The sequence below is a fragment of the Misgurnus anguillicaudatus genome, chromosome 15 (genome assembly GCF_027580225.2).
Source record: "Misgurnus anguillicaudatus chromosome 15, ASM2758022v2, whole genome shotgun sequence".
NCBI lineage: Eukaryota > Metazoa > Chordata > Actinopteri > Cypriniformes > Cobitidae > Misgurnus > Misgurnus anguillicaudatus.
In genome coordinates, this window is record NC_073351.2 from 6,204,196 (window position 1) to 6,230,678 (window position 26,483).

Below are 26,483 nucleotides of genomic sequence, written 5' to 3' on the forward strand. Positions count from 1 at the left end.
CTTACGTGTTTGGCATCATTTGAAACTGTAAAGGGTCTTCTTTAATATGTGTTAATTCACAATAACAACAGATCTTTGTGTTTGCAATACTGTCTGCAATACTAGTTAACTGTAACACATAACACAACATAGGCACTGTATAAACTATAAGTGGATTAATTTACTTCTTCCATTAAGTGCAACAACTATAAGATAATGTTTAAAGTGGGCACTCCACATAAGTAACATGAATATGTATTTGTCTTCAGTGTCTGAACATTCTGACAGAGAGGACCACGAAGAGGAAAGCACCCTAGACCAGCCGTCCAAGACAAAAACACACAGAAAGAGGCCCATGAACAAAGACACTGATGGTACGATTACTTTACTTAACTCTCTTCATTTTAATTAGTACCAGTACTTAAAGTACAAAAGTATTTTCTTCAAAATGTACTTAAGTACAAAAGTACTGTGATTTATTATGTCTGTATCATTTTTGTCACGAAACTCAAATTATGTGAAAAAACTCTCTGCTCATCAATCTATTAATAGAAGGACATTAATTAATCAGACACTGATGTCTTTTAAAATTATCATAAGCCTAAAACCTTAAAGCCAAATCATTTCCTTTAGCACCAAATGAAATAACAGGATTTAAGAGCAGTAAGTCTCATTTCAAGATTTATTTGTTAAATAATTTAACAGTTTAAGTGTAGTAAAAACTTGAATTAAACACAGGTTCACAGGAGTTATCTTTTACTATCTGGAGGTTGATGGAGCCTCTTCATGTTCCAGGTTTCTTTTCCTTGATGATGTTACAGCAACAAACCTCTTAATGTTGGCTACCATTCTTTCTCTGCAAAAGAAGAGATTCAAAACATTAAATGCATATCTAGAAATCAGTCTCTTCAAAACTTTTGAAAATAACAATCTCAGTTAATAAGGAGCACTCCAATCCACCTGCCTGTTTAAGCATCATACACTGCATGGGTAGTCAAAATGTCATTTATATTTTACAACAGTGTTGATAGTGCTTGATTGTCATTTCACGATAACAGAGCACTGAGCTTCAAATACATTGAACTTAAGTGAAACAGCTAACTCTATGGCTAAAAATAGCTTCAGCCTGCATAGCTAACAAGCATGATAACGTCGTATATTTTAACAACACAATGAAACCATTTTCTGCAATCTACTGTTAATATTGCTCATTTAAAAATATAAACAGAACGAAAATGGCTTACCTCTACGTGTTTCCTTAGATTTGAAGCAGTATTCTTGTAAAAAAAAATAGCACAGTTTCAAGGCAGGCAGAGAAGACACGAAGGACTCGTTCTTTTATTCAGTGACTTAAAAAAACTTGCGTAAATAAGGCCGTTGTTGTGGCGAGTCAGTTATTTCCTCCATTGTTTATGAATGCAGTTTCATTCTCCAAATGATACGCTGGCTGGCTGCTGCACTCGTACTGCTTGCATGAACCACCGCGGCAACCAAAACAAGTTCAGAATGAAGCGCGTGCTGTACCCTGATTGGTGATTTGACGCGTCACGCGTGCATCTTAGTTTGCCCAGTAACTAGGGGTGGAACGGTACATGTATTTGTTTCGAACCGAATCGGTACGGGGTCACGGTTCGGTGCACGAATTTAAACGGAGAATACACGGCATGAAAATAAAATAAACTTGTGCACAAATTAATTAATGTAATGCGGAACTAATGTAAGATACGCGGGTTCTTTAGGGACAGCTAATCTGTAGCCCCGCTTTAGCTCTGAAGCTCTGATTGGCGCCGATGCAGCCGAGCTCCACCTATGTATGCGCTCTATCAGAGCCCGTCTACATTCTCTGGCACTCTGCAGTTTTTTGTCAGGTTGACGGTCGAGTGAGTGAGTGAGTGAGTGAGTGAGATAGCAGCAGAAATAGCAAATTTAAACAGTTTACATCACAAAGATTATTGGGGCTTACTTCAGTGATATGTCACGTATAAACACATAAGTAATAATATTAGCTAACAGTTTACTTCCCTAATAATACATGCATTGTGAAATTACTAACAACTCTACTCAAAGACGCTCTGAGCGGGAGTCGAACTGGCAGTCAGTCTGTCATGTGAATCGAGCTCTCCAAAAGCCCGGGCACAGTTCACCCTCCGCATCCGTTTCTGTCGTGCAGACGCATGTGCGACGGAGACGGTCGCATAGACTGAAGACAAAGCGCTCGACCCGCATGACGGACCGATTGGGAGATATGGAATGATATTTACTCACCGCACCGCCTTCATACACTATAGCTGGTCTCTGTTACAACAGCAAAAAGCATATTCCATAGTCTTAACACATCACTCATTTATGTAAAAAAGATTAATGGACGGATATTACCTCATTAGCAGGGTAGAATAATTTATTTCAAACCTTGTCATTTTATTCAGAAATGTTAGATGTTCTTAAGTAAATATTTGAGCACTTACTAAGAAATGTTCGAGAATTGCACTTAGGAATGTCACACGGTGACGATCTTTCCAGGGGCGGAACCAAAAGTAGGAGAGTTTGGTTCCGCCCGGAAGTGTTTCCGCTCAGACGGGAAAACATGAACACCGGAACTTCCGGTAAACGCAGCGGGACGAAAATAAGCTGATTCGACACAGGTGCATCTTATTAACATTAGCGGCTGGGAATTGGAGGACACAACAAAGAAGGCAGTATAAAAGGATCGGCTAAAAACACAGTTTTGTGGTTGTTTGGTGCTGTTGTCGTGTGCTGTTTTTCGTTGCTGGGTATCTTCGCTGCTGGTGTCGCTTAGGCTGGAGCTGGCGTGGCTGTGTAGGACAGAACAAACCGTAGTAGCTGGGAGACGACAGGAAATCGCTGGGAACTGAAACGAAACAGAAGAAAGACGGAGTTAGAGTGAGTGACTACATCTATAAAGAAACCAGAACTTAACGGAATTATTATGTAGCACTGCCACTAAGAAGAAACACCTCGCTGTGTGCTGTTGGAAACATATATTTGTGTGTAAGGAAGAAGAGAATATCGGAGAGGATTGTACAGCGACTGTGAGTATACACTATTGATTTAGATTACGCTGTTTATTTACTCTGTCTATATTGAAGGACTCCAGTGAAAGGAGTGACGGCCCTGCCACGGAGCAGTGTGGTGGGAGAGCCGGAGGGAGATGAGAGTGGGGCCGCTACAGTGATGTGGACGCGACTGGCCCGCGTTAACAATCGGACTCTGGTGAAGTGGAGGAAGACGGGGCGTCCTAAGTGTTCACTTTGAGTGCTGTGGGTGAGTCTGTGTTTTGCTGTGGACATACACTTTGAAGTGGTGCAGTGTGTTGCTGTGTGTGTATTTTGTCAGAAAAACCACGCCTCCACCAACCTCGCCGTGGGAAAACGGAAGGCTGCGGGTACCAGTTCTTTTACTATCTGGCATATGCTGTGGGCGAGCCCCTGGATGCGAATACTTACCGTGGTGATAGTCGGCGGCCATCTTTTGGATCTGGGTTGTTCTATGGAGTGGTGGTGAAGAGTTCGACTGCTTGAGACTGTGTGAGTAGAACTTAAGATCAACGCTTGCTTGTGTATATGTACAGAACATCTACTGAGGGAGAAGGAAGGCTGAGTTAGATCCCACCTGTCCCTAAGCCTCTCCAAAAGGGCGCCCCTGTCCAGGAAGCGGAAAAGAGACGGTGTGGAATTTTCCCCTCGACAGTAGCAGCGGTCGCTGGGAGGTCTGTTTCACGACGCCCCATCATCCTACAGTCTCGAGGTATCCGTCGAGTTGTGAGAGCACGGTCACCGTAAGTCCATCATTCCCAACCCATGAAATAAATGTATAAATTGTCTGACGATTGACCACGAGTGTTACTAAAGCAGAGTAGAGTGAGGAAAGCACTGTAGACATACGTTCCCTTGTGTTTGACTGTGTGCAGCGTGGCCATGGAAACACTACCCCAGTGATTATTATAGTCGTTTTGTGTCCAAGCCAGCAGCCTGTGAAGAGAGAAAGCGAACGAGGAAAACCTTACCTGTACCGTACTTACTGTACGCTGTCCCAAGCTGGAGAGGTGAGCGAGTCATTAGCAGTGTAATTAACCGTCGTTCTGTGTCCCAGCCAGCAGCCTGTGAAGAGAGAAAGTGAACGAGTAAACCCTACCTGTACCGTACTTACTGCACGCTGTCCCCAGGCTGGAGAGGTGAGCGAGTCATTAGCAGTTTGAATAACCGTTCTTCTGTGTCCCAGCCAGCAGTCTGCGGAGAGAGAACCCTGAACACTTACCAGAGAAACGACCGCCTGCAAAGGAGGAGAAAAAGAACTAGGAAGCTTACCTGAACTATACTTACCGTACGACGCCCCAAGTTGGAGAGGCGAGAGAGTTGTCATCAGTGGTCCAAAGATCAATCCTCTGTGTGTCCCAGCTAGCAGCCTGCGGAGAGGAGAAACAAACGCGTTATTGGAGGAACACTTACGAGATCACCCCCAGCACCACGTACCGGGGAGCCACCATGCCGTCCAGGCAAGGGTACGTTAGTGAAAGAAGAATTGACCCAGCACTTATCTTTGTTATTTTTATTCTGCCTCAAGGATGAAAAGGAGGGCGCCACGGGATCATAAAGCATGGCGGAGGAGCCCAAGCCCTACACCCCCACAGAGCCTTGGACCCCGGACCTCTAGCCCCGTCTCCCCCCTTGTCCCTTTCCAATCACGGCCCACCTGGAGGGCAGAACAAGAATCTTTAGTTTTAAATCCTTCCCCTTTAGTCAGGAGGCCAAAACTAATATTAAAACTTTGTTGGACACTTTTTGGTACAAGCATACAACTTATCCAGTATTAATATTTAACCCCTCAACATGTGTTCTAGCCAGGTTGTCAGCTTATTAAATTTTTTTTGTCCATTTTAACATTATATTCTTAAAAGTGGTAAAAGCGGATTTTCCCCCCAAAGTGCTTCCATATGTTACCTACTGTAATTTTGGGCAAATGTGCAATATAATCCAATTTATGTGCAAGCATGATCATTAAAAAATAATAATCAATAAATACCACAAGAGTACCACACCACAAGGGGCACTGTTGGGTCAGCATAGCTGTGATTTGGCATTAGGCAGCAGATCCAGAGAAGATGATCACAGCAGAGTCAACAGTCTGAACCAAACTTTCTAATCACACAATCACACAACAGTTTAACTAGGTCTATTTGTCTACACACACATTTACCTCAATATTCTATTATTATACCATCAAATGTTACCAGAAACAGGTAAGCTAAACTGTTTTCCAATTAGCTATACTTCCCAGACAGCCAGACTAATTTACATTCATAATTACTAGCTTATTACTAATAGGTAAATTAAGTTTTGTGCAGATGTATAATGGAAATTTTATGTTTATAATTTATTTGCTGCACAACAGCCTATTTTACAGTCTGCTACACTACAAAAAATGATGTGTTAATTTTTTACACGTTGTGTGTCTCATGCTATTTAAAGCGTTATTTCATGTTAAAATAAATGAAAGGGACAACACAAGTTGTGTTAAAAACAGTGATGGTAGTAATGGTTACAAAGTAATTCCGTTACTGTAATTCCACTTTTAGCGGTAATGAGCATGTAACTAAGTATTTGTTTTTAAATCAAGTTACGGAGTTACAATTACTGAAATTTAAATGAGTTGGTTACTCGTGTTACTCTATTTTTGTGAGGGTTTGGCAGGACAGATGAACCCAAATGCAGACGATGTCGGGGAAAAACAGAAAACACTTTATTTTTACAACAAAACAAAACCCACGAGGGGGTATGAAACATGAAACTCTTGACAGAAAACATTACAACTTGACTGGGTAACTAGACTCTAAATGACGTGGAACACGAGAACACGACACAACACAATGATCCTGCACAGAACTAAAGAAACACTGACATTAAATAGAAGAAAGCAAACAAGATAACGAGCGGGAACAGGTGATGGGAGAAAACCAATGATCACTAATAAGCAGGAGAACGAGGGGGTGGGGTCACAGGACAAGACACCGGAGGCACATGCCAAACACAAAAACAAGGCATGAACCTCCACACAAGGCCAGGGACTGCCAGAACTCTGCCACCATGACAAAATGCACATAACAAGACTTCAAGGCAGAGTCCTGACAGTAGCCCTCCCTCAAAGGACGCCACCTGGCGTCCAAAAAGGGAACACACAAGACAACAGAACATGACAGATAATAAACATGACAAGACTAGAACACATCAGACTAAAACTTAACAAAAGGTGCCAAAAAACAAGATAAAAACAAAATTATCAAACACACTGAAGTCCACAAGACACTCAAAACACAACAGTCCAAGGTGGGGCGGGACGAGGGCGCAGCTGTGGCCACGCAGACCTCACTGGCCTTGACTGCACAGTCAACTGCGCAGGCTGGGTAGAAGGCGCAGGACGGGTTGACTGCGCGGGCTCCGGTTGTGCGGGCTCCGGCTGTGGCTGCGCGGGCTCCGGCTGTGCGGGCTCCGGCCTAACTGCGCGGAATGCGCGGGCTCCCCCATCCCTTGGGACAGTTCAAACCCGACGGCAGCCAATCCAAGAGACGGACGGATCACTGCGACAGCCCTCCTGAAAAGGGGATTGGGCATGTCGGTGGCTCTCCAGAGCTCAGCAAAGAGTGCTGAGCGTTCTTGGTCCGTTAGCCAGGATGGAGTTGGACGCACTGACATGGGCAGTAGGACCGTGACATGAGGTGATGCGACGGACCTCGACACCGTCGCTGGGTTCAATTCTGGCAGGATCATTCTGTGAGGGTTTGGCAGGACAGATGAACCCAAATGCAGACGATGTCGGGGAAAAACAGAAAACACTTTATTTTTACAACAAAACAAAACCCACGAGGGGGTATGAAACATGAAACTCTTGACAGAAAACACAACAACTTGACTGGGTAACTAGACTCTAAATGACGTAGAGCACAACACAACACAATGATCCTGCACAGAACTAAAGAAACACTGACATTAAATAGAAGAAAGCAAACAAGATAACGAGCGGGAACAGGTGATGGGAGAAAACCAATGATCACTAATAAGCAGGAGAACGAGGGGGCGGGGTCACAGGACAAGACACCGGAGGCACATGCCAAACACAAAAACAAGGCATGACCCTCCACACGAGGCCAGGGACTGCCAGAACTCTGCCACCATGACAAAATGCAAATATAACAAGACTTCAAGGCAGAGTACTGACAATTTTGTGATAAATGAACACTTGCAGACAAGACATTTCTGATCTAACATCACAGGACCTTGGTGAGCGGCACAATGAATAATAACACAGAAGGCGTGTTAGTATAGGGACAACACATTTAATGCCCATTATCGCTAAAAATAGTGGAATTACAGTAATGGAATTACTTTGTAACCATTACTCCCGTCACTGTTTTTAACACAACTTGTGTTGTCTCTTTCATTTATTTTAACATGAAATAACGCCTTAAATGGCATGATACACACAATGTGTAAAAAAATTAACACATAATTTTTTGCAGTATAGCTAAAAGTGTTAACGAGTTTGTTAGATAGCCAAGTCCTCAGCTTAAGTCAGAGGACATTGTAGTGATTCACTCAGAAGCCAATCAGACTAGTGTAGTGAATCATTTCTTTCCCTTTAGATAAGATAACATGGATCCAGAGGGAGCTGTAAGCCTAGTGTCCAAAGAAAAACAAATAGGAAAAGATATTGATTGGGAAAAATGTTTCATTTGTCAAGACAAATATGGAAAATACAGCCAAGATAAAGCCCTAAGAAATCCTTCTGAGAATGGGCTAAAGTGTATTAGATTAAGAGCAAATGAACGGGCGAAATACCAAGATGTGGATTATGCTGATACCCTGGAGAGAATTGATGAGTTTCTGGACACAGAAACTGAAAAGATAAAATGGCACAAAACATGCTATGCAGCTTTTACAAATGTGACTTTTATTTCACGTCTGAAGAAACGATTTGAAACTGAAAAGAAGTCACTAAATCTTGCAAGCAACTGCCAGCTGATCACTACTAGGAGTTTGATGCCTCCAGTGTCTTGGGAAAAATGTATTTTCTGACAGAAAGACAAGCCTGAGGACAAACTTCGAAACATCCAAGTCATGACTACATCTAAAAAGTAGGGCTGTCAAAATTAACGCGTTAATAACGCGTTAACGCAAATTCATATTAACGCCACTAATTTTATTAACGGAGATTAACGCAACGGGCAATTTCTGTTTGACCCTTGGTCCAGCCCATAGTTGAATGAACAGAGACGCAGACAAATGTGACTCTCTCTATGAGTAAAAGGTTTTCATAGAAATAAGAACATTAAGCAAATCGTCTACCAAATCCAATGCTCTAAATGCTCGTTGGACATCTGATATGATCTTTATTTATACGTCTGAGAGGTGTAACGTTACCGTCCTCCTAATGCTTAATCTAATACAAAAATGCGTCTCAATTCATTTTGGTTTCGCTTTTATGCATGACTTATAAAATAGACTGCAGGACTTGCTTGATGTTAAAAGAGTCATTAAGAGAGATAAAGTTCGGTACCTGATTAATGTTAAAGAGTTATTAAGAGCGACAAGACTCAAAAGCGATCCCCTCACGCTGACTGACTGATATCTGAAGCGCGTGCACACAGACGCGCGAGTGCGCGACCCGGATATATAGACATCTACACAAAATTAAAGTTTTACAAATATCTGCTTTGATAAGAATTCACGCAGGTAGGTTCTATAATCTGTTATGTTTTAAGTAAATGTTTGGTTAACTGTTGGGTAAAACTATCTGATGTGTAACATTATATTAGATCACTTAGATTTTAAGCAGTCTGTCTCAATGTCAATCAAACAAAAGGAAAAAAAGTTGAACATACATTGATGATGTTTTTGCTTTGTGTGTGCTAAATCTATTAGTTTTACCAGTGATTTTAAGGTATTGATGTGGTAATTTAATGTATGGATGTGGTAATTTTTGTGGTAATTTGACTCTTTCAACTTCAAACACGTGTAGTTCTGTCATATTTTGTTATATTTCAACAAATCATGCATTGTTCTATGTTTTAATAGAGAATGTCAAAATATGAACAACTATTTTTTGAAAATTTGCTAATTCCGACTCAACTTGCCTGCACAGGTCACAAATGATGCAGCAGCAAACAAAAATGGAGAAAGAAAAATCTTCTGAAAGGAAAATTCATATACAAAACAATGGCTGGTGATTCTGTTAAAATGTAAACAGGCTGTTGTTAACATACATTTGCATAAAGCATCTATATATGTATATATGATTAGAATATTAAAAACCTGAAAAGTGTTAAATTAGGGTAAATTTAGAATGGATAAAAATGTGCGATTAATTTGCGATTAATCGCAGTTAACTCATGAAATCATGCGATTAATCTAGATTAATTTTTTTAATCTATTGACAGCCCTACTAAAAAGATTATTGATCTAGCTCAACAAGACACAGAGTTGGGACTGAGGCTTGCAGGAGTCAATGACTTGATTGCCGCAGAAGGCAAGTATCATCTTATCTGCTACAGGGAGTTCCTCAGGAAGTATCAAAGCACTTCATCAAGAGCAGGTGATCCCTATTCAATTTGCTTACACAATGTGGCAGATAAGCTTAGAGCAGGACTTGCCAGAGGTGAAATATACTCGTTGAAAACAGTTTGGGAAAGATACTGTAAATTTCTGGGAGACTTTGATTTGGAACCAGAAATATACTAAATATACCAAGCTACACGCTCAAAGGATTTAGTGCAGTTACTTCATGCTGCTGGGCACAGCATAAGCTATGAGTCAGTGTTGAGAGCAGATACTACGATGGCAAATGAGGCTATGAAGCGATACTTTGAGAATGGTGAAGTATACATTCCACTGAACTTTGTCAATGCTAGTCTCCCTGGATACATAATGTATGCAAATGACAACATAGACATAAATGAGGAGACCCTTGATGGGAACGGAAGCTTTCATGCTTCCCGGACTGCTGCTTTCAGACGAAGTACTCCTGAAGAAGAAATCCCCAAAATAATGCTGAAATCTGGGAGATCAAAGTCAGTCTCAGTTCCACCAGGGATGTTTGAACTCAAGGATGCTAACATGGAATCGCAGAAGCCCCCTCCAAAATTTTATGGTTCAGTCACACCCGAGATGTATTATTCAGACACACAACTAACTAAACAATCAAAGAACCACGATCTTGCATGGATTATATGCAAACTACAGAACACAGATGATCTGGTTGTTCCATCTTGGAGTGGCTTTAACCACCTTGTTTCAAAATCAGATCACCAAAAAACAGTTATTGGAATGATGCCTATCATAAATTCTCCAGCTCATGACTATGACACAATCTGGACAGTGTTACAGAACTGCCACAAAATGACTGTTCATAACCGCACTCGACTGGGTGATGAGGGAGACCACTAAAGAAGGAAGGACAGGGATACAGTGGACTTTGAGGGACATGTTAGATGACCTAGATTTTGCAGACGATCTCGCCCTCCTGAGCCATAGCATCAGCCAGATGAAAGAGAAAATGCAGAAATTAGAGCGCATCTCGAGCCAAGTGGGGCTGGTAATAAATGCAACAAAAACAAAAGAGATGAGGGTCAAAACAACTGGGAAGGCCAAACCTGTGTGCTGCAGAGGAATAGAGCTGGAGACAGTGAAGGAATTTACGTACCTGGGGAGTGTCATAAGCAATGATGGAGGGGCAACCAAGGACGTTGAGGCTCGAATAGGAAAAGCAAAGGCTGCCTTTGCCCAGCTAAAACCAGTCTGGAGGGTCAGGAGCATCCCACCTTAAAACCAAGCTGCGTATCCTTGAATTCAATGTGAAATCCATCCTGCTATACGGATGTGAAACATGGGGCCTAACACAACTTAACATCAAGAAACTCCAAACTTTCATCAACTTAAGACTACGCTTCATCCTTGGAATCTGGTGGCCCATGAAGATCAGCAACCAAGACCTCCTGAAGAAAGTAGGCCAGGAACCAGTGGAAATCACCATCAGAAGAAGAAAGTGTTGATGGATAGGCCACACTTTAAGAAAGCCTCCTGCATCCATCATGAGAGCAGCTCTAGAGTGGAACCCTCAAGGGAAAAGAAGGAGGGGAAGACCGCAGCTGTCTTGGAGGAGAGGTGTCATCAAAGACCTGACTTGAGCCAACACCTCATGGCAGGAGGTGAAGCAGACCACACATGACCGGAAACGGTGGAGACACTTCACAGAGGCCCTATGCTCCCGAAGGGGCGAAGAGGATTAAGTCAAGTAAGTCAAGTCTACTGCAAAGCAAAGATGCTTCAATGGCACCACCACAAAGAGTGTGAGGATATTATTATTCTCTTGGGTGGCTTTCATGTGCAGATGAACTTTTCAAAGGTCATTGGACAGCATCTTGCTGATTCTGGACTCAGGGACATTCTTGAGGAAAGTGGTGTGTTCGGAAAGTGGTGTGTTCGGAAAGAACACAGCTGAAAACATCATGAAGGGAAAGGGATGGGACCGTGTAGCCCGTGCACACAAACTTGCCTTTGAAGCACTTTGGAGAATACTGTGGCCAACCTTTCTGCAATGGGTGGATGACAATGATAACACAATAGACAACAGTTGCTTTGAGTTGGCAGATGCACTCTCCGGACACATATTATGTGGAGATATTGAGGCAGCTGCAGCATGCTATGAAGATCTCGTTCTGAAAGTTGGAGAGGTTCAAAATCTCCTTGCTGAGTTTGACAAGGCTAATGATGACAAACCAACATTTACCTTCTGGCGACAATACATGGACCTTGTGTCTATTCTTCTGGCATTCACACGGGCACTGAGATGTGGTGACTGGAAGCTTTACATGTCGACTTTCAAGAGCATGATGCCCTGGTTTGCTGCATATGATCACACCCACTACACAAGATGGGGTGCTATATTCATAGCAGACATGGAACATCTGGCAGAGAGGGCACCACGGGTCTACCAGGGCTTCCTAGATGGTGATTTTGTAGCCAAAGAGGCCAAACACAGCTTCAACGAGGTGCAATTTGATCTTTGCCTTGAGCACGTCAACAAAACCGGAAAGGTTGCTGGAGGATTGGTAGGCATCACTCGAAATGAGACGGCTAGAAACCGTTCGTCCATCACCTACAATGAACGTGCATCTTTAGCACAGGACACTAGATCCCTGTTTGGACTGACACATGATGGAGAAGATGATGAAGACACCCACAAAGACTGCCTTCCATCAAGACTCAGAAGGGATAATGATGATGTCAATCAACTTGTAGACCAATTCCAGAGATACCATGTCTTTCAACTGGAGAATATGTATAAGTTGGTGTCGCATCATTGTATCCATGGACAGTGGTAGAGAGGTTAACATAGATAGGCTTCTCCAAGAAGAACTGTGCGCAGTCCCCCTTTCACTTGCCACAACAGAGTCAGTGCTCAGACCTACTAGTAAAGCTGACTTAGCCACCATACTACAAGAAGGTGGAAAAGAGAAAGAGCCAAGTCCATCTCTTGTGAGAACATGCACTATCATTGATGGGATGGCTTTAGTAAGAGCAATAGGAAAACCACAAAATGCATCAACCTTTGGGGATTATGCTGAAATTTTCATACATAAAGTGACTGGCAATCCATGGGAACATTACTAGAGTGGATCTAGTCTTTGATCAGTACCTACAGAACATAAAGGGTGGAACAAGAGCAATACGCAGCACCACGCAGCGAAAAATTCGCACCATTGTACGTAATGATGTAAAGATGCCAGCTAACTGGAATAGTTTCATTGAAATGGACGAAAACAAGGCCAACCTGACACAATTAATTTCAATTGAACTTGAAAGGCATGTCATTCAGTATGGACTTGACATTGTAATAAGTGGGGGATTTGATGATGCTGAAAAAGTGGCAACGGCAGCTGGGATTGATGTTTCCCACCTACGGGCTGCACATGAAGAAGCAGATACCCGCATATTGCTACATGCTGTTGATGCCACAACCAAAGGGTATGAGAGGCTCATCATTCAGTGCAGAGACACAGATGTACTCTTGTTGCTTCTTGTGTTTGCACACCTGCTGAGCCCAGAAATTTGGATGAAAGCAGGAACTGCCAAGAAACCACGCTACATTAAAGTGCATGATATTAAAATGTCAAATGAGATTCTGGATGGTCTGTTGGCATTTCATGCCATCACTGGATGTGACACTACCAGTCAGTTCACTGGAATAGGAAAAAGGACGGCGTGGAAAGTGTTCCAGCAGTGCCCTCATCTTCTCCACAACTTTGGTGAGGATGAAGTACCAAGTTCAGCAATTCTATCCTCCGCAGAACAGTTTGTCTGCAAACTGTATGATCCAAAAACGATCAGCACTTCAATCCATGATGTTCGCTGTGCCCTGTTTCGGAAAGTAAAAGCCAATGTGGATACTTTACCACCAACTCAGGATGCCTTGTATCTGCACCTCATGAGGGCCCACTATCAAACGAAGGTTTGGAAACAGTCACTAGTGACCCATCCACAGTTGCCCTCACCAACCAGTTGTGGCTGGCACATGAAGGATGGAATGCTTGTCCCCCAGCTTTTAACCAAAGAACCTTTACAGGCCAGGTGCCTGGAGCTGACGATATGTGGATGCAAGAAAAGTGGAAGTCAGTGCAGTACCAGGCAGTGTAGATGTCGAAAAAGTGGAATATTTTGCAGTGGGGCATGTGGGTGTGCCTGTGCAACTTGGTGCAAAAATACTCAGGTACTCACATCATTATCATTGAGTTTTGCCACACTACATGGAGCTATATTTTTTTAGATTATTTGGCATGATATTGTTTTTCCTGTTTTGTAGATTAGATTTATATTATGCCCTTGAATGCATGCATGTTTTGTATTGAGAAGGTATTCATTATCAGAACAGCAAATTCTTCATTTGTGTCCCTGACCAGGACTCAGACTGAGCACATGGGCATGGTCTCTGGGTGCCTTCTGTTGGCTGCCTACCTGAGTGCCACTGCTTTGATGGAGAAAAACATACCTTTGCCATACAACTATTACATAGTTATTACTACTAACTAGTTACTAACCCCTAACCCCAAAGAAGTCAGAGAGCAGTTATGTTAGGATGGAATGGAATTAATAACTATAGTGATATGTTAATTAAATATAATTTGTGTTACAACCTGGTACATTAATGAAGTCAAACAGCACCATAGACCACCATCTACAGTTAAATAATAAAAATAAAAATAATACCTTACATTTATATAGCGCTTTTCTCAGTACTCAAAGCGCTTTACATATGAACGGGGGAATCTCCTCAACCACCACCAATGTGCAGCATCCACCTGGATGATGCGACGGCAGCCATATCACCACACACCAGCTTATTAATGGAGAGGAGACCGAGTGATATAGCCAATTAGTATGAGGGATGATTAGTAGGCCAATGGGCAAGTTTGGCCAGGATGCCGGGCACACCCCTACTCTTTTCGAAGGACATCCTGGGATTTTTAATGACCACAGAGAGTCAGGACCTCGGTTTAACGTCTCATCCGAAGGACGGTGCTTTTTTTGACAGTATAGTGTCCCCATCACTATACTGGGGTGTTAGGACCCACACAGACCACAGGGTGAGCACCCCCTGCTGGTCTCACTAACACCACTACCAGCAGGAACCTGGTTTTCCCAGGTGGTCTCCCATCCAAGTACTGACCAGGCTCAGCCCTGCTTAGCTTCAGTGGGCAAGCTGTCTTGGGCTACAGGGTGATATGGCTGCTGGTAGCTGGTACAGTTCTACATTTCCGCTTTGATATTAAAGTATTATAACTTGTGCAGCATTGCACTGTCTCTCCCTACAAGCTTTAAACTTGGCTTGACTCATTCCCATAGATAGGGGTACTGATAGATAGAGGTTTTGGGATACTATGTTATGTTTCCAAGCTGATATTCACTTTGAAAACTGGTTCTGTTTAGGCGGAGATAGTTTTTTTCATGTTCTAGTTCTGTTGTCTCTTACATTGTACAATAAATGTTCATTCTGACACTACAGCAGACATCCTATGAGTGTTGGCTTTCATTTGATACCATTTTTGTGTATATGGTCCTTGTGGTTGTGGAGATATTCAACATTTATTGTTGGCATGTCGAGTTGAGCAGGAAACTAAAAAATTGGCCTGAAATTGCTTGTAAAAGTAAAAAAAAAAAGAATTCAGCTTGACAACCACCCTAATATCTTACCTATGGGTGTCTTCTAAATAAATAAATAGGGTGACAGCTTGTACCAAAACATGTCCGCAAAAGTCTTAAAGGAAGCCCTTTTCAGAATTGGCCCCCTGACTACTTCCCCATTTCCCATATCTATTTTAATTAAATTAAATAAAATTCTATTTTTTTATACTTACGTGCACTTGTGTTGTCTGGTCATTGGGTTGGCATTGGGGACCTCCTCGAGGTGGAAACTAAGAAGGGGCGTGGCTTGTGTTACACTAGTGGCCGGCCCCGACTTGTGACAGGAACATTCTTACGATTTTCTTATTTATCTTAAAACTGTCTTATTTTTTTGTCTTAATGTTTTCGTGAATCCGGCCCCAGGTAGTTTTTTGCTCGTTACCCTGATTTCGCGTGGCATGTAAACACCTTAACCGGCTTTCTTATGGTTTTGTTGATGTGCGCATGTCTACGCAAGTAAGTGCAAAGTAACATAAAAGTCTCCGCACGACTGAAGCATTTTGCAGAGAAACTGCGAAAATAGTAGCTCATGTTACATTTACAGGTTCTGCAGACACAAGAAGTGCAACATGATCTCACAAAGTTACGTGGTATAGTCATGGAATATTTTGCTCATTTATCTATGTCATTGCCACGGATCTCCCCAAACCCACGCGAAAATGGTAAGAAAATAGGAAATACAATTGAGTAACCAATATGTGAAACTGACACGGAAAAGAAAAATGAGATCCGTGACAATGACACGGATAAATGAGCAAAATATTTTGGGACTATAACAAGGATTGAAATCAGGTTGAAAAGTGATACAACAGTATAGCTTATAATAGTCATTAAGCCGATGACATATCCCAGACAGCAATTTAGCTCTTACCGACGTTGGGGCGCATGTACTTGCCCGACATAAAGTGCCTCGGTGAGATGTCTTATGGAGATCGGTAGCTAATAGGCAAGACATCGGGAAGATGGTGGCATTAGAATGATCGCCGACCGTGAGCCAACGTAAACCCGCCCTAATTATTATGACCTATATGCGGCGCGATCCGCTTCGCTCTCCCATTGAACACAGCTGATTTTCGGCTGCATCGCTGTAAACGGCTTATAAAGCAGCTGTTCCAGCGTCAGGATCCCACCGTTTTATAATTGATTTGTTTAGGCCAGGGGTCTCCATGGTGCCAGCACATTCTATTAGTCTCAATTGTAATATTTATTTATTACATACATATGTTTTATATTAACTTGGCTTGGTTTATGTATGTTAACATATTAAACAATAATAAAACATATCAAAAAGTAAAATAAATTAAAATCAGTAAGTAAAACAAAAAAGTTTTGAGTAGAATAAATAAAAAAGTAGCCCTCCAGATTGTTTTATACATATTGTTGTAGCCCTTGCTCACAATGTTGGAGACCCCTGCAGGCTAACTTCATATTGTGTATCAACAACAATCAACCCTCAATAACAGTTTATGTTGTGTTAATCATAAAATTTCTTCCCTAACAATTTGACAAAAGCTAGTGGAGAAGTAGGCAACTAGCCCACTTGCATGCAACACTCCGTCCGTGGCTGCGCAGTCTGCAGCCGCTTCCTTTTGAGTTCCCAGGTTTTATGACAAAAAAAGTTTAAATTGAAAGTAAGTGATTGTTATGTGTAGGGTGTATTTCATAAACAATATGACAACCTGGTAAATGTCAGTCTAACAGAAAAAAATGGATCAGTGAGTTTTCCAGGAGAAATAACAAAACAGAAGGGCATCTGGAAATTTTTTTTACTTTGTTTTTGCAAAGGCAGTTTCATTTATTTTAACACTCCACAAATTACACTTTGGGGTGGTTTCCCGGACAGGGATTATCTTAAAGCGGGACTAGGCCTTAGTTTAATTCTGAAATATAACTAGTTTTAATAACATGTCTTAATAAAAACATTACTTGTGTGCATTTTGAAGCATCATAAAAGACACTGATGTATTTTATGATATGTCAGTGCAAGTTGTTTTCAGTTTGGACAGCTCTTACATTTATTTTAGTCTAGAACTAGTCTAATCCCTGTCCTTGAAACCATCCCATAGCAAACTGCAACAAAAATTAGAAATTCCCTCCAGAATAAGTCATACTCCAGAATCAGTCCAATCAATTATTTCACTTAAGATGCTTGCTTGTCCCGCCTTTGCCGCCCCCATTCCTGTCTCTGCTCAGACAGCCGCAGCCAGTTTCTCACAGTCATCTTTATATCAGCCTCAGTGGAACTTTGTAGGCACGATTTCTTAACACAGCACCTAAAAAAATGTAATAATGTAATAAGCAACAGAAAAAAATTAGACAGCACAAAAGTCTATATCTTCGTGGATGGTTTCTAAAAAGACAATTCAGAAAAGTCAGAGCATTTTGCAAAAAATAAAATCATGTTGTTTCAACACATTGTAGGACTTACTCAGGAGTACCTGATGAATAGGCTGTGATTTAAGGAGAGCACATCCCTTCATCACTGGGTGTGTCTTGCTGCCAATCATCTTGTGGCACTAGGAAATACAGAAAAAGTCCCGTTACACAAAGAACAGCATCACCCAGGTCCAACTAACAGAGCTAAATAAGTGACCCCACAGCAGTGGATCTAAAACTTTTTCTGTCATTTTTGTCATTCCCCATTTTATGTAGGACTGTGCTGTGTGTGCGCTGTGTATTGTGTGTGTGTGCCTGTCTCAGTGTGTTCTTGATCTGCATGCTAAACAGCTTATGTTCAGGAGAGCCCAGCCCTTCATATTCATCTTCCTGCTGCCAATTAACGGTTGTCACTATGAAATGATAAAATTAGATTGTGAAACTGCTAAACAGTATGTAGGCTTTTTGCTCTCAAACTTTTCAAGTGCGCTTACAGCCACAAGTTTAAAGACCCAATAGACCCTTTTACTGTTTGTACACAATGGTGACGTGGCAACGTATGCACGAGCAGTTTGGCAACGGAAGTATGGCAAGAATCAGCAGTGAAGTAACACAGACAGAGATAGTTATTTTAAAAAGTTGACTTATCAACTTTTTCAACACATCTACCAGATCCGTGTACTATAGTGGAGTGGATAGAAGACGTTAGCAGATGGCCAAATATAAAGTGGCCAGATACATATGAAGAGTTTGGTTCCAAAACCCAATAAATCCATTTTGACAAATTTTGTTAAAAACGTGTTTTCTATACCAAGAAAGTGACAAGATGAAAACCACTATTTTCTGTTAAAAACTTTCACATAGCATCTTTAGGTTATAAAAACATAAAAAATTTTCAAATCCATAACTTGATTTTCAAAGATTTATTATAAAAACAGATTATTTTTTCCACAAAATGCAATAAATTCATGACAAGTTTTTGTTCAAAATGCTATAAATCTATTGAATCAATAGCCTTTATAAATGTGCATTCATCTTTGCCATGTTATTCATTTAGTTGACTAGTGGTATACACCAATTAAAAATATAAACATTAATGGCATTAATCAAAACACTTACTTTGTGATATTAAGAACACTGTCATTGATGCGGTTATACTTGACGTCGTCGCTTAACGTGTTTCACAGCGATCAGCTGTAAAATGTTTTGGTCCTGCTCGATTTTCGTTGACTTTGAGTAAAATTATGGAAAGTTTTTCATAAGATCCGCTGGGGTCAATGTGTTTGCATGACAGAAACTTGATGTTGTCGGCCCGGGCAAACAAGCACCCGTCTCCCGAGTGTCTCTTGCGTAAATTATTAGATGTTGATGGCTTACGTTTCTTTCCCGTCACAGAAAACCATCACAGGTTTATCAATGCTATTAAAGTATTATTTTGTTTTTGTTTGTTTGTTGATCACGAAGTACATAGTAGATGAGGAAAACTAGTATTCCGTGTACTCAACGCGCCGCCATTGTTTGTTTACATTGCAATGGTGCGCTGCAAACTGTGTAGCGGATTTATGGCATTCTGTAGAAAAGGAGGAGTGGCGTTTATTGCATTTTGGGAAAAAAGGGAGAAAAGATGACAGAATAAAACGGCGTATATTGGATTTTGCTTAAAATTAAGAATTTACTTTTTAATATTGACCTGATATAATACTGATTCTGGCAGCAACTCATTTTTTTCAAAAATGGCGTTTATTTGGGACCAAACTCTTTATATATACGTATATTAGTATATTATATTAGTACAACCAAACGCAACAAGCAGACATTTTGATGCTGGGAAACCGTTTTAATAAACTTTCTGAGTTGCTAACACGTTAGAACAACTGGCGAACAACAACACTTCCGTTGCCGAAATGCGCGCACAAACTATTTGATCACGTGGGCTGTAAAAGGGTCTATGCATCACATATTTAACGGAAACTTACATTCAGTACGAAGAAGGTCCTCATTCACTGATGTAATCACTTAAATGGAAAAAACACAAATGGCCCAGATCCAGCTTGATTTTAAAATCTGGCCCTAATTCATTTGCTATTGAATTATTCTGAAATGTATTCTTTTACTACCTCAGTATGATGTTCTGAGTAAAAAGTGCAGATTCATACATTACATGTAAAATATCTTACTATCGTTAGTCCTCTGACGGAGCCCTGGAAGAGGGTGACGTGGAGGCTGCTGCAAAGCACACAGGCCTTCGTTATTATTCGGTGTCACTAGAAAATACAGAAAAACGAAATTATTGGAGTGAACAGTAAGTCAAGTTTATCACAATTAGATAAACTAATGTCAGTGGGCTGAGTAATTGCCACACATTTCTACACACACACACACACACGTGTCAGTGTTTTCATTGTCTGCGTTTTAAATGGCTTACAGTCAGGAAAGCCTTCAGTTCTCTGATATTAACCGCAGTCTCTTGGAAAGACAGAAAACCTTGGTTTACCTGGAACATCAAACTATGGTATGTGCTGTGGACTTGTGGAGTACATTGTGTCTGCTTGAATTTAGGGACCTGATGCATTTTACTATATAGGGTACACTTACCTTCACTCTACAATGATGTGGGATGGGCTGGAGGAGTTAAACAAGGGGTGGGAGGGTTAGCCAGCTTTCTTCTTACTGACACTTCAAGAAGATTAAAAAAGGTTACAACAGAAAGATGATCAAAAAGGCACATCAACCATAAGATTTGCACCTTAGATATCTACATCTGATATTCGCTGTATGAGAAGTGCAGCATTATACACATAAAATGTCTTACTAGGCTTGCTCCTTTGATGGAAACTTGGGTGGGCTAGAGAAGGCTGCTTCCTTTTTGTCACTGTCATGGCCATTTAAAAACAAGGATTAAAATTCGAAAAATGTTTAAACACAAATATTACAAATTCTTATCAGGCATAATTAAAGTATGAGCATGTAATTAAAGGGAGAGTTCACCCAAAAATGAAAACAATGTAATCAATGACTCACGAGTTTGGAACGACATGAGGGTAAGACCTCCGTTCATCTTCGAAACACAGTTTAAGATATTTTAGATTTAGTCTGAGAGCTTTCTGACCCTCCATTGAAAATCTATGCACAGTATACTGTCCAGGAACAGAGAGGTAATAAAAAAACATCATCAAAGTAGCCATTTGACATCAGTGGGTCAGTTAAAATGTTTTGAACATCGAAAATACATTTTGGTCCAAAAATAACAAAATTACGACATCATTCAGCATTGTCTTCTCTTCCGGTTCTGTTTTGAACGCGCACGAGACTAAAGTCACATGACTGCAGTGACGCAGCTGACGTACAACGTGGCTGATGTGTTATTAGGTGCGTCCCCGCTTTTTTTTTGTGCGCCCGAGCTTCGTTTACAGTCTGAGGGAGACGAATGCTGTAAATGTGAAAAAAATTCACAAACATATCTGAGGATAACACGCCATCTGCGTCACAAGACTTTAGTCAGACACATGCGCTACACAATAGACATGGAAGAGAATGCTGAATAAATTTGTCATTTTTGGACCAAGATGTGTTTTGGATGCTTCGGCACATTCTGGCTGACCCATTGATGTCAAATGGCAACTTTGATTATGTTTTTTATTATCTTTCTGGACATGGAGAGTGTGCCGTGCATGGATTTTCAATGTGGGGTCGGAAGGCTCTCGGACTAAACATAAAACATCGGAGGTCTTACAAGTTTGGAACGACATGAGGGTGAGTCCTTAATGACATTATTTTTCATTTTTGGGTGAACTATCCCTTTAATTTTCTAATGGACATATGGAAACTTAAGGAACACGCTGACTTTTTGGGATTTTAGCTCATTCACAGTAACCCCCAGAGTTAGATAAGTGCATACATACCCCTTCATCTCTGTGCGTGCCGTAACTCTGTCTGACGCACCCACCGCTAGCCTATCTGAGCATAAAGACTTGAAGTAAATGGCTCCAGCTAGCATGCTGCTCCCAATAAGTGACAAAATAACGGCAACATTTTCCTATTTATGTGTTGTGATTTGTTTAGTCACACCGTGCACAAACAACAAGGTCATGACACAGCCATCTCTTAACAGTACACATACTGGGAACCATACTCTCAGAAGGCGAAGCACTTGCCACTCGGGGGGAGTAACTGCACAACTCTGACCGAACTCTCTGCTCCTCACCGGGGGTTTCTCAGGTGCTGCTAGCAAATCACTGCACCCAAGTAGCCGGGCTTCGCCCTCTGAGAATATAGTTCCCCGTATGCACATGATCAATAGATGGCTGTGTCTCACATGACCTTGTTATTTGTACATGTTGTGACTATACAAATCACAACATATAAATAGGAAAAAGTTGGAATTATTTTGTCACTTATTGGGAGCAGCATGCTAGCTGGAGCCATTTACTTCAAGTCATTGTGCAAAGCTAAGCTAGCGGTGGGTGCATCAGACAGAGTTACGGCACGCACAGAGATGAAAGGAGTATGTATGCACTTATCTAACTATGGGGATACAGTGAATAAGATAAAAAAATAAGCCTTTAAGGTCAAAATAGTTAATTCAACTTGCCAACTGTTATGTTGTTTCCAGCCATAGGTAGGAGGGAAGGGGGAGGAGGTTTTTTTGGAAGGTTTGTTGTGCGTTTTCTTCTTTTTCGCCTGTGATGTTTGTGGTGCATTTTGGGTGTCTGATGAAGGGCACGATGCAGGGGATGATGGTGGTGATGGTGATCTAAGTCAGGATGGTCTGTAAATGAAAAGTTTTTACAAAGATTAGTTTTCATATTGATCACATCGAACATAGAAAGTACAATGAGTAACATCAGAACAACATAGCCCCCCACTCTCACTTGTCTCATGTAGTATTCAACAAGAGTATTGTTTTCATCCTTTAGATGGGTTGGGTGATGTCCTCTTGAAAAAACTTTGGAGTATTTTGTATGAGTCTTTATAGACCCTTTTACTCTTTGTACACAATGATGATGTGGCAACGTAGGTGCACGCAGTTTGGCAACGGAAGTATGGTAAGAATCAGCAGTGAAGTAACACAGACAAAGTTATTTTAAAAAGTTGACTTATCAACTTTTTCAACACATCTACCAGATCCGTGTACTATAGTGGAGTGGATAGAAGACATTAGCAGATGGCCAAATATAAAGTGGCCAGATACATATATACGTATATTAGTATATTATATTAGTGCAACCAAACGCAACAACCAGACATTTTGATACTGGGAAACCGTTTTAATAAACTTTCTGAGTTGCTAACAGGTTAGAGAACCACTAGGGAACAACAACACTTCCGTGGCCGAAATGCGCGCGCAAGCTATTTGATCACGTGGGCTGTAAAAGGTTCTGGAGGCCACCAAGCCATGCCTTCATCGTATTTACCTGAGTGAAAAAAACAGAAAAGACATTTTATTTTGCCTAAATTACAAAGGTTAAATAAAGGCTCTATTTTATGAATAGATGTGTGTCCAAAAACACTTACTTCCTATCACTTTATTACTTAATAACCACTTTGTCTGACTGTCTACAGTGGGTGTGCACTTGTACTAAACTAGCTCTTTGATTGACAGGTCTACTTTTAACGTTACCATAAAAACGCACAACAAGAGCTGCCTTTAATTTTAAACATGTCACTTAGACAAAATCATTAAAAATGCATTTAGAGTGTAAGGGGTCCATATTATAAAATGACAGATGTCATTTTTGTGTAGACAAAAGACAGTCCGTCAATTTATTACCGTTTACCTAACTGTTTACCGAACGATCCCCTCACGTCAAAAATACTGTCTAAAACAACTCACTGAAAAATATTTAATACGCGAACATATTAATAATAACTAACCAGGGGTGCGTTTCCCAAAACCATGTTGCTTATTTTCCATTGCCAACCAACTAGTTGCTAACACAACAGGTTAGCAACTATGGTTTTGGGAAACGCACCCCAAGTCAACAGTTATAACAACAAACCAAGTCTAAAAACATGTAACGTTGCCTCCGACGCCAATTTCTGTCATCGGTTTATCGAAAACATTTCCACAATCATATTTAATCAACATACCTTCGCGCTTACACTGCCGGCTTGATGTGGACCAACAACTGCGTAGATCTAGTGAAGAAAAAAAGAGGCGCGGTCGGCATAAAGGTTGCTCGCGGTTCCTCTGCCGATCTCCGGCTGCAGACTCATCGCGCCGATCGTTTACCCACCTACTTTTATTCTGTGTGCAGGGGAAAAAACCCCAACCGACACTTTACCGCTGGTGCCCTCCAATTGCCGACGTCGGTAAGACTGAACGTGCTGTCTGGGATCTGTCTTTAGGCGGTGACTGCACTTCCTGCGAGAAACCTGACAATTCTCCAGGTCCCATGTAAATGCAGTTTTCTGCACAGCACAGGGGCGGAGTGGGACCAAAAAATCTATCGGGAAATTTCGTATACCACCGGCCCTCCGTGGTAAAAAAATGTCTCGTAGCCTATAGTAAAACTAGGGTAATACAAATTGTAATCAATTTGCCCAAAAAAAAAAAAAAATTTCATAATATTAATAAAATCATTAAATCATGGCTAATTTTCCTAAATGAGTAACTATACAAAATGATACCTAGTTGAAAGACGGAGATGCGCACCTCAATCAGCTATTACATAACAGAGCGAGACCAGAGATGAATGTGCTCATAAACGGAGTAATATGGAATAATTTGTGCATCTTTGAATAACTGTAAGAATATTTCCTTTAAATATAATTTTTGTCATATAAAGTTTTGAGAGATAATAATGTTTTTTCCACGGTTATTGCTTATTTATTTTAACGTGTTTGGCGCATTACCTCAGAGTTAATTTCAGTAATATTGCTTTTTTCCCGCTAATAATAATACAATTTACATGCCAATCCTGCTTCCTTGTCTTTTTATTCATTTCATTATGCTGTTATGTTAAGTTATGTGGATATTTAATGGCATATGAGACGTTCATTGCCGTTATATTATCTCGTCTAATATTCAAATCATATCTGGAATAATGTGTGCATCTTTGAATAACTGTAAGAATACAGTTCATTTGAAAATAATTTTTGTCAAAGTTTTGAGAAATAATAATGTTTTGAGTATATTTATATATTTCAGTTGAATACTCTCGTCTATTAATATGGAAATCTAATAGAAATCTAATAGTAGGAATTATAAAATGTGATACTGCAAAGTTACCCTTCTAAATTTTATTTATGATATATAGCCATATGGAGATAAACCTTTGCAAATGTGCTGATTTTATCCATTCAAGTACTGACCACCAGGCTAGAGATTTTAAACATCCTTAATCCACACTTTCTATCAAATAGTCTCCGCTTGATGGATCAATCCGACCGCGTATGTACTGAAATAAACAGGTATTCGGTGACGCGGCTTTTCACATCAAAGGCCGACAGGCTATGGCAATTTGGAGAGGGGCCGTTCAATAATCCCCCTATATTTAAAAAAAATCCTAAACATGGTTGAACCTGGCGAACAGGTTGAGCACTTTTATATAGCCTACTGTGTTGAGCAAAGAGGCTGCACAGTTTGACCAGCGGGAAGCGGCCGCACATCAGGCCGCCAGACGGGGTTGCTATATAACTTGCAATGTTGTTATCCATTATCAGACGGCCCTCGCAGCCTCAAAACACTACCAGGCCATTGGGAAATGTCCCGACTCTACCGATTGCCACTCCACTACTGGCATAGCAGGTTTATTAATTTGCATGTAAACAAATACAAACAGGTTTCTAATAATAAGTAGATTTTTAATAGTTATTCGCTTATTCGGTGCATGTATACGCACTCAGCAAGACACTTAAAAGTAAGAAATTTGTACAAATATGACATTTAACTTCAATTAAACATTCCTTTTTCAGATGCTCAAAAACAGACCAAGAGACCGTGGAGTGTGGAGGAAAAGAGTGCAGTGGACAGAAGGATGGGCAAATTCATAGCTGTGAGACGAGTGCCTGGGAAAGAAGCCTGCACATTGTGCATCACACAGGAGTCCCCAGCACTGAAAAAACGCACCTGGAAAGATGTCAAATATTACGTTTACAATGAGATAGTTAAAGTCAGGAAACGGCTGTTTCAAAATCTTTAAGAATGCTGTTAAGAGTGTCGCAGCTTCATAAAGATTTAGTTAAAGTCAAGAAACGGTGGTTTCAAAATCTTTAAGAATGCTGTTAAGAGTGTCGCAGCTTCAAAAAGATTTTCTATGGTAGTTCTGTCAGTGTTCAGCACCAGTTGTAGCATTTAAAAATGTTCATTTACCTATGCACAATTTGCACTGTAAAGGACATGTTTTCTTGAATTTCTTAAATTTCCCATGTTGCATTTTTAAAAGAAATAGATTTTACATACTGTGAGCCAAACGTGGCACTTGAGACGCAATACACTATTGTCTTGGTTAAAGACCAATCTTATTTCTTTTATTTGCAAGCTGATATTTGTATTTTATTGATGATCAAAGCAGCTGCTACTGTTTTATTGTAAGCCCTCAATTGGCTTTAAGAAAAAATATATAAATACAAATGCTTAAAACATTTTGTTCTAGTTTGTGGTGTTCAATTTACCTAATTAGGAGGCATGGAAGCGCAGCTAGAATGTCCCGGGTTCGATTCCCACCTAGGCGGGGTTTTCCTGTTGAGTTCGCATGCTCTCAACGTGTCTGTGTAGGTTTCCTTCGGTTTCCCCAGGGGCGTTACTATCGTTAAGCGGTGTTTATGGGCACGGGCCAATCAGGGGCCTGCCCAACTGGAAAATTTTGATTGACAGTCGGGGGCCCCATCACATATTCATTACTATTGGCTTTTCCCAGGCTTTCCAGAACTGAAGCC

The 26,483-nt window shown here is 40.8% G+C and overlaps 2 long non-coding RNA genes across 5 annotated transcripts; one reads left to right on the plus strand and one right to left on the minus strand.

Annotated features, from left to right (window-relative positions):
- The first annotated feature begins 282 nt into the window (after window positions 1-282).
- LOC129419882 (uncharacterized) lies at window positions 283-26,189 on the plus strand. Its single transcript, XR_008636727.2, has 2 exons — window positions 283-353; window positions 25,521-26,189. It is a non-coding gene; the product is annotated as an uncharacterized lncRNA (long non-coding RNA).
- Window positions 16,919-23,941, minus strand: LOC129418110 (uncharacterized). 4 transcript variants are annotated; one of them, XR_012357631.1, is made up of 9 exons: window positions 23,694-23,941; window positions 22,475-23,017; window positions 22,195-22,371; window positions 20,416-20,475; window positions 20,199-20,279; window positions 20,029-20,097; window positions 19,781-19,867; window positions 17,656-17,743; window positions 16,919-17,500 (listed from the first exon to the last, which is right to left on the minus strand). It is a non-coding gene; the product is annotated as an uncharacterized lncRNA (long non-coding RNA). The 4 variants fall into 4 exon arrangements; XR_012357632.1 differs by lacking the exon at window positions 20,029-20,097 and adding an exon at window positions 19,580-19,618 and having other exon boundaries at window positions 16,920-17,500; XR_012357630.1 differs by lacking the exon at window positions 20,029-20,097 and having other exon boundaries at window positions 16,956-17,500; window positions 17,666-17,743.
- Window positions 26,190-26,483: the final 294 nt, after the last annotated feature.